Raw genomic sequence first — 10,237 nt, forward strand, 5'->3', positions numbered from 1 at the left:
GTGTGTCTCACTCTCTCTCTTTGTCTCTCTCTTCTTCCCCCTCTCCCCCCCACACCCCTTTCCTCTCTATCTTCTTATTTGTCTCTTCGTCTCTCCACCCCACTGTCTCCCCCCCCTCTTTTTATCACTCTCCATTCCCTCTCTCTCTCCCTGCTCCTTCCCTCACTAAGTCTGTACTTCATAACAACTCTCTTTCTCTCTCTCTCTCTCTCTCTCTCCCCTCTTCTTCTCTCTTTTTATCACTCTCCATCCTTTCTCTATCTCCTCCACCCTACTCCCTCCCCCTTCCTACCTTAGTCTACAATTCACAATAATACCCCCCCACCCTCTTTCCCCCTCACACTACTTTCCTCCCTATCTTCTTGTTTCTCTCTCTCTCTCTCTCTCCATATTTACCTATTTCTCCCCCCCGCCTCCTTTAATCACACTCCATCCTCTCTCTCTCTCCCCTCCACCCCCCTCCCTCTATTTCTCTATCCCTCACTCCCTCCCTCCCTTAGTCTGTAATTCACAACAATCCCCCTCTAACTCTCTCTCTCTCTTTCTCCCTCTCCCTCTCTCTTTTTCTCTCCCCCCTCCAACTTTGTTTCTAAGTCCACCTTATGTCCTTCTCTCTCTCTCTCTCTCTCGCTGTCTCCCTCCTCACTCTCTCTCTCTTTCCATATCTCTCTCTCTCATACACACTTCTCCTTCCTCTTCCTCTCACTCTCCATACTCTTTTCTCCCTCCTTTCAATCTCCCCCTTACATTATTTCTCTATCCCTCCCTACCTCCCTCACTTAGTGTGTTCTTCACAAAAACCTCCATCTCTCTCTGTATCTCTCTCTCTCTTTCTCCTTCTCTATCTCTCCCTCCCTCACTTGCTCCCCCTCTCTCATTCTCTTCTCCCTCCCTCACTTGCTCCCCCTCTTTCATTCTCTTCTCCCTCATATCATCTCACTATCGCTCACCCTTCCTCTCTCTCTCTCTCTCTTACCCACACACACACACACGCATACACACATTCACAACACCCCCCTCCAAATTTGTCTCTCTCTTCCTCCCCATGTCAACCAAAAATATCATCCTTCCACTCCCTTCCCGACCCTCTTCCCTAATCTCTCACTTCTTTTTGACTCTCACACACTCTCTACCCTCACCAACTCATTCTTTTCCACATCTCCCTTTCTCTCCCTCCTTGGCACCTTTATCCCTCCCTTTCTCACCCTCCCCTCCTCCTTAAACCCACCACAACCAATTCACACTAACTCATTCTTCCCCACACCCCGCTCTCTCTCTACTTTTCTCCTTCTTTCTCTCCTTTGGCCCCTATATCCCCCCCTCTTTCACCCTCCCCACCCTACAAAAACCACCTCAATGATCTTCCATGTATTAAAGTCACCAGCTACATGAATGTGTGCAAGCTCATAGTACTCTAAGTGTGCATACATTCTTGACACCAAGAACACACATGCATTATTAATGTACACATATTTTTTGGAATTTGAATATTTCTGAGTAGGAATCAAACATGCACGACAACTTGGTTAATTTGGATATAGGTTCATGATCATGAATCTAGTGGTTTGCACTGCAAAAACATACAAACATCATAATTTTTGAAATATACCCATATAGAGTCTACTATCTATCTATCTATCTATCCCTCATTTATTTTTTAAATTAATAGGTCAAAATCTTAAAATACATCCCTCGTTTATTTCTCTTATGACTCATAAGGGCGTTCACTGTTTGGGAAAAAAAATTATATGGTGCACTAGAGGACTTTAAGACCTATAATGTAAAAAGGGAAGGAATGTTTGATAATTGTAAGACCCTTTTAAGTTGTACTAATAGAGGGCCTTATAATTTCAAAGATATAATGACTTCCATAAATTAAAAATATATCAAATTAAGATTGCAAATTTTGTTGTGCAAAAGAACAATATGTTTTCTACAATTCCACAAGCTTTTATAGCAAGATTCCATCATTTAGATAGTCAATCGCTAGAGAAATGGAAACATGTACATTATATTTTGTATGAAAAATAATATATACCAGTTTAGAAAACTCAAATTTCACATAATTCCTGTAAATAAAAATTATATACTTGAAAAACCAATTCATAATAAATTTGAATATATATATATATGATTACATCTCTAATTATCTTTCCAAATTAACATATTGTTATTTTACTAATTTTATATTATAACACATCATCAATGACCATCATTAACTTACATCAACTCTGTTATTAAACTTTACTAATAAAACATAATATTATTAAAAAATCTTAATATCAATACAATTACTAAATTTTAAATCTTATTATTAATAAATTTTAAATTTTAAACCATTTTGGAAAAAAAAAACAGATTTCTGCAACTTCCGGAAAATTCTGGAAACACTCTCCTAACAAATACGGCAGCGCCTAACCAGCGATATATCGCGTATTCAATGCACCCAGAGATGCACGCGAGATAATCCGTTAACACACGAATTTGAAAACTCGTCACTAGATAAAAAAAGGCAATTTGCGTGTTAACGGGCTATGTCGCGTGCATCTCCGGGTGCATTGAATACGTGATATATGACTGGTTAGGCGCTGCCTAACAAATATGGCTTACCGAGAGTAAATTCACGAACGATAATAATATAATAAAGCATGTGAGACTTAATAAGTTCATTGATTGATGTCATATTATAGCATTTCTAGACTTTTCAATCATATTATATCATTTCTAGACTTTGAGCGCAATTGGGAAGTAGACTTGGACATAGTCACTATATTTGACAATACCAAGTTCGTGATCCAATAGTGTATTGGTGGACGTACCCGCCTGACCCTGGCATCCATTACCATCCCCCACGGCCCACCCCCTTGACTTTGGTATCAGTAACAATTCTGGACTCCAGAATGCAGAAGCGATATGCCAAGTGGACATATAAATGATATAGAATTTTTCAATCATGAGGGACATAGACTCATTAAATGATATAGAATTTTTCAATCATGAGGAACATAGACGTTTGTAGTAAGTGGATAATTGACTGGGCACACGCTGGATAATTGAAAACTCGACTTTTTCCAAAATCTCGTCTCATATGAAACGATTGAACGCTATAAGAATGCTGGAATCGTCTATGTTTAACAGGTTCGGAGAGACATATTCAACTGAATTGAAACGAGAGAAGAGTTCATTTATTTATCACCGTTGCAGAGATCCTGTGATAGGGCAACAAGAATACAAAGGTTTCCGAAGGTATCAACAAAGTTCACCATCATCGCCAGCAGATCCACAGATTGTTAACATGGCTTGCATTATAGCAGTGAATTCTCCCTCTATACACAATTCTGGTATTGAGATATGGGCAGCTTCCCCAAGGAATCATGGTTTCCAGACGCCCAGGAGCAGCGGCATCCACTCAAATTGTGTGTGGTCTCCGCTGAGGCCTGTTTTAACCATCAGGGACGAAAATATGCTGTGGATCGAGAGCGGGGATAGCCAGGCCAAGAGGCCTTTCCCTTCTTGTGTCAATGTCTCGGAGGATAATGGTTCGAATGTCCGCAGGTTCCCTTTGCCTGCTCTCAAAAGGAAACGACCGCAGAGGCTGGATATTCCGCTGCAGCTGTCGGGCCTAAACGCGCCGTGCCCGGCAGTGGAGCAGCCTAAGGAGGTGAATGAGGAGGGTACTCATTATGCAGTTTCGCGCAAAAAAGGTCCGCGAGAATTGATGGAGGATACCCACAAAGCCATTGTCAATGTTCTCGGTGATTCCAGACAGGCCTTTTTTGGTGCGTTCGATGGTCATGGTGGTCAGAAAGCTGCAGCTTTCACTGCCGAAAATCTTGGGCAGAATATTGTGGACGCTATGCTCAGCATGGAAGATGAAACCGAGGACTTTCTTAAGCAGGCCGTTAAAGCTGGATACTTAACAACAGATGCTGAGTTTTTGAAGCAGGAGGTTGGCAGCGGTACTGCTTGTGTGACCGCTCTGATTAAAGGTGGTAACTTAGTGGTTTCCAATGCTGGGGATTGTCGAGCAGTTATGAGCAGAGAGAGCGCTGCTGAAGCCCTTACATGTGATCATCGAGCTGGAAGGGAGGACGAGTGACAACGGATAGAAAATTTGGGAGGAATTGTGGAGCTCCGCCATGGAGTTTGGCGAGTTCAGGGATCTCTGGCTGTATCTAGGGCAATAGGGGATTCACACTTGAAAGAATGGATAACCGCTGAACCAGAGACGAGAAAGATTGAAATTACATCTGATTGTGAGTTTTTAATTTTGGCATCAGATGGGATCTGGAATAAAGTAAGCAATCAGGAAGCAGTGGATATTGCCAGGCCTTTCTGCGTCGAGAAGCAACCTAATTTTTTACCATTAGCAGAAGGCCCTATGGTTGCTTGCAAAACGCTTGTAGAAGTAGCAGTAACCAGAAAATCTCAAGATGATATTAGTGTGATGATAGTACAACTGCCACATTTTTGCATGAAAGAGATTTAGACAGTGTGAGGTGAACCGAGCGGAGGGATACCATCAACAGAGTAGACTAGTTACACCCAGCTGACCCAACATGGGTGTTGCAGACATTAAAACGATCACACCCTGTACCGGGTCCAATCCCTTTTCACTTTTCACCATCATGTTTAAGTTTCTCAAGGCAAGGCCATAAGAATTTACTACTGCATTTGACATATACATCTAACATCATATAAAAAAATTTGGTGGCAGTAATAATTATATGTTGTTATAGGGTAGGTCTAGTCAATGTAGTTTCAATTTTACTTTGAAACTACTTCAAAAGCAATTGTTGTTGAAGGCATAACACTCAGTGAATGGAATAAGTTTTAGTGAGTATGATGGGATTTGGAGCTTGCATATATCACTAATATTAATTTTTCAATGTGGATTGAAACAAACTAGTGAACTAGGTAGAAAGAAGATTACACTTTAGAATAAGTTTCAGTAAATATGGTCCATAATCGAAGGACTTAGAATCTAAAAATTTTATCAATATGGATTTTTATTTGGGATAATATTAGTTTTTTGCAATTATTATTATAATGTAATATATTTCACTACATTAAATCACAAGTATTAAGACATTGTTTCAAATCCCTTGATTTATCATCTGCTACAACTATTGTGAGTTTTAGAATGCAAACAATTTATCAATATGGATATTTTAAGTAGGAATAATGTTACTTTGTCTTTTGCAATGATTGTTATAATGAAATATATTTCACTACATTAAATCACAAGTATTAAGACATTGTTTCAAATCCCTAGATTTATCATCTAATACAACCACTATGAGTTCTATCTCTATTAGAAATTAAATACCATACTATAGAACTAAAATAGATACTTCAAACAATGAAATATTCCGTCATAAACCCTAACTCACTTCAAACAAAGAAATATTCTATCATGCAACCTAACTTTAACCGAGAGAGAAAAACATTTTACTATAACATTGCCAATACATTTCACTTGTATTGTTGGTCATATCACAATAACAACAAATTAATAAAAAAGATCATTGTGAGTAGATAAATGACTCAATGTCTCAAACTAATAGTAATCACTTGAGAATGCTTCCAACCATTATAAAAATGAATCACAATATGACTATATACAAAATTGTTTTGTTGTCTAATTTTTAAATAAGAGTTATTGTGAATATAAAAATATATATGGTGCCTATGTATGTATATAGAATTGTCCCACTACATAGGAAGATGAAATGGGAGTGAACAATGATATAATAAATACAAGAACCATTTACGTGAATGCTAACAAAATCTAAATAATGCAATAGCATGATTTTAGCTCATGAAATCCAAAAGCAATTATTAAACACATTGAACTAAAACCATACACCTTAATATAACCACAATATATAGTGAGTCACCCTAAAAACCCAATCTCACGAAACCAATTTGGTATGGTAATAATCAATATTTATTAATCAACAATTTATGAAAGTTTTGGTATTTTGTCTCTCTCTTGGATTTTACAAATTTGTTTACATCAATGAAACCAATCCCTTACTCATCTTGTTGAACAAGCCATTCGAGTTTTCTACAAAGAGGATAACATTGAGATCTATTGGGATAGCTAGAAATCCAAATAAACTTTCCCTTTTATTTTCCACTTTATCTCTTATTGGTACCATTCCCTTCTAGGTTCTAACTTTAATTTTTATTTTGTTAATTATTTACTTCTTACATTGGCATGTCAAAAGTCCTTGTGGCAAATGGCTAGATAACTAATTCAAGGTGTGCCCATCACACCCATAATTGCAACCTCCTACTTCATTCACATTTACTATTTAAACTAGTATTTTGTAGCCCCATCCTCTATAGTCATTTCACTAACTCTTATTCCATAGAATATTCAAGATCTTTCAAGGTTAACATGGTTAGCTGACCATGTTAACCTTGTTTTTTTAAATGCAATTGTCTTATATTTTAGAGATACTTTGATGGTATAAATTCGACACATTAGAATTATATTTTTTTCAAATTAATCAGATTTTATACTAAATTTATTAATGGAAAAATTATAAAACCATTTTATTAAAAATATCACATTCTAAAAATAATATTACCACAACAAAATTAATAAAATATAAATAAATATAATCTTTGACATTTACAAAATTCAATGGAGTAATGTATAACTAATTATTTTGAACAAAGAAGGCCAATATATGTTGGAAATTGATATGTATGGGTAGGTAATAAAATTTCAATTGCATATTTAGGCTTCCCCGTAATTAATTTATATAATATTTATGGTGTTTCATAATTATGGAAAAAGAAATTTTTAAGTAATATTTTGCAAATGAAAAATAAAAAAATGATATGTTTGATATATTTTAGTTGTTATATTTATTGAAATTTAGTTTTATATTTTTTATCAAATTATAATTTTCTTTAAATGTGTTTTTAAATATATTAATGAATTTAATAGTTTAGAATATTTTTTTATAGACTTAAACTACGTAACTCGAACAAATTTTTAAATAAACTTAACCCAAAAATATAATAAAAACAAAACTTAAAACAATTAAAATATAATTATATTAATATCTATACTTATTAATTTTTATTTATTATAATCATGTAAAACTCAATTATAAACCATATAATAAATATATAATTACATATAATTAAATAAATACAAATAAAATTGTTAAACTCATTTTTAAACTTCAAAGTAATTTACAAATTTTTTCAATATTTTTTTTTAAATATTTAAAAATGCACCCAAATTTTGATTTTTAAATTTTAACTTATAAAAATAATATATAAACAACATAACCTTCGTGTAAATACTCTTATCATTTGAAACCCTAGATATATAACAAAAATAAAACCAAGATATGAACCAAACATCCCAGCAAGTAGATGTTGATACTTTATAGAATCTTAAAATGAAGGACATGATTAAAGAGCTAGAAGAAAAAGTTAATAGCCACCTCAACCTAAATAGTGTGGCAGGTATATTAGATATCAAACCAATTAAAGATGAAATGGAAAAATTGATAGAATTAGACCATGAGCGTAACAAAAGGGCCTTGAACTTTATAGTCTTCGGTTTTAAAGAGGAAGTAGATGAGGATACTTTAGCCATAGCCTAGATAGAATTACATAATATATTACAATTTGAAACAGCGTGTCTCATAGAAGCAACAAAATTGGGGAAACTAACTGAGAATAAAGAAAAGATGATCCGAATAAAGGTGAGCTCCACTGACCATAAGTATGACATACTTAGTAAAACCTCAAGTCTAAAAGGAATGAGAAAATTTATAAATGAAGATCTCATTCCAGAGGATCAAGCACAATTGAGAAAGAAGGTTCAAAAGGTAAAGGAAGCTAAGAAGAAAGGAAAATGGGCAATAATCAGAAATAGAAAAGCCATTATTCAAGACAAAAACCAAAAAGATAATAATAAATAGCAATTCAACATGCTCCAGATTCTTCCTTGGAACTGTCGGGGCTTTCCATGGAACAAAGGCCCCAAGCTAAGTTGTATCTTGAATGATGTTGATAATATTTTGCTTGTTGAAACTTGGGAGCACGAATAATCTAAGGTCCTGTTGTGGCCACCAACAACCCCCCTCCTTATTTAGTATTAGCAATAACGCTAGGTAAGTGGGGATGCTTAGTAAAAAATTCAAAAAATCAATTAAGACTTATGTATTTTACTCCTTAAGAAACATCACATCGCAGAAAGAATTATAAGTCATTTCCTTATGAGTAAAATTGATAAATTGCGAGATTGCGACGCGAACTCCATCGCATCGCATGCATTAATATAAAACTCACGCTGGAAAACCTTGAAAAGCCGCCGATATGCGATATCGCATATCGCATCTCGCAAAATTATATAAAAGATACAAAGCGATTTTGCGATACAGCGATTTTTGCGATTTTGTGATTTTGCGATCCGCAACCTTGCGATAGCGCGATCAAGCAAACATGCGATATTGCGATACTGCAATAATGCGATGCCGCGATACAGAGCGCAGAAACATTCCATCGCAAACTTTCCTGGCTCAATATTCAAGAAAAAGTTTTTCGTAAACAAAAAAGCTGGATACGCGCTTTAATGATAGTCAATGAATTGTACACCAGTTTGTGGTAAAAAACTATTTTGTGTTGTTCGAAGAGTCAGTTTACATCAAGTGGCATGTTTTTGCATATCCGTATCACTTAAAGCTTTCCTGTCAATTTTTATCATTACTCTCTCCTCATTTGTGAATTGCAGGAACAAAAAATAAAAGTTACACAAAGCAATATGCAGGCAGCTATGAGGAAAAAGAGTAAAACTCCAATGTCTAAAGACAGAGACAAGACGCCCGCATGCAACAGAGCTGCAGATTTACAGCATGATGTTAAGACATCCATTGCAGATCTTTCTTTACAGCTATGGTCGAATAAGTATTCAATGATGCTAATATCAATAGGCAGGTTAAAGCTCAAGGTCAAAAGCTCACAAAAAAGCGTTATTCTCACAAGTTTTGAAACTTTGTACCCAATAAAGAAAAAGGCGCAAAAGGCGAAAAACACACTAGAAAGGCCCGGATCAAAGAACGGAGGCAGTTTCCGATAGCGCTAATCGCGCATCGCTAAGAAAATTATTCAAAAAGCAAAGTCTCTAATTGCTTAATCACTTGTAAACCTAGAAAGCGCAAGAAAGCAATGGTAAAGAACAAACTGGAAACATAAAGCTAAAGAAAAGGCAGAAGCAATCCAAAGGGTTAACCAAGTTGAACTGAGGCTATTACTGGGCATACGTAGTAAATCCACAAAGTCAGAAGATGACTCTCGAGTATATCATCAACCTGCTGAAAAGATGGTGCCAGCTCTTACCATTTCTGTTTGTTTAGCTCAACTAAAAGCGGGAGACAGTCAGCCGACTCTCCCAAGCAAATGCTGAATGCTTACAACATTAAGGAGCAAATGCAAAAATAGTTAGATATTAGATTAATTTTTAGAAATAGTTTAGCTTAGAAAAAGGGCGGTCATTTAAACCGTATCCTTACTCTGTGTAATTAAGTTATTTAGTTAGTAGTATTTAAACCCTTCTCATGCATTTAGAGAAGGGTCCAGAAATTTATCAAAAACTTGTCCTCAGAACATGCACTTTTGCACCCTCCGAGGAGGTTTTGGTGAATGAATGGAACAGGATTTGTTGATTTTTGCATTTGATATCTGCTACTGATGTTGCACTTTTGTACTCTTAGTAAATGTGAAAACAAAGAGAGATAAATCATTGTTGCTTGAAGCTTATGAGTAGGACTAGTCATAAATGGTACTTTTATCTCTTGACCATTTATGCTTATATGTTAAAGTGATATACAATTTTTAGTTATTTATGTATTATTGCATGAATGCCTGAGTTATCATTTGGCACTTTTGCATGGTGATAGATATTTACTTATTCTTAATATATGAATAGCTCATTATGTGATATGTTGTTCACAACTGTTTCGTCTAACTTTTTATGCGAAATAGTTCATATTTATTGATTTCTTTTCTTATAATCGTTGAATGATCTTTATTACCAGTTGTTATTTGAAATCTCTTTAGATCGCATAATAAGAAGAATTACACCCCGGGTTAGTATAGATTTGGATGTGTTGTTTATTAGATTACAATAGGATTAGATTAAGGTTAGAATTAGAATATCGTAAATAGGACCTGTTAGATCAGCAACATCAAATTCTACACACAC

At 35.4% G+C, this 10,237-nt stretch overlaps 1 pseudogene; it reads left to right on the forward strand.

Moving 5' to 3' along the window:
* Positions 1 to 3,112: 3,112 nt before the first annotated feature.
* LOC149211726 (putative protein phosphatase 2C 2 pseudogene) lies at positions 3,113 to 4,489 on the forward strand (annotated as a pseudogene).
* Positions 4,490 to 10,237: the final 5,748 nt, after the last annotated feature.

This window comes from Pinus tabuliformis, chromosome 1_1 (genome assembly GCF_031772625.1).
Source record: "Pinus tabuliformis cultivar Carrire ecotype Pingquan chromosome 1_1, CPIR1, whole genome shotgun sequence".
Taxonomy (NCBI): Eukaryota; Viridiplantae; Streptophyta; class Pinopsida; order Pinales; family Pinaceae; genus Pinus; species Pinus tabuliformis.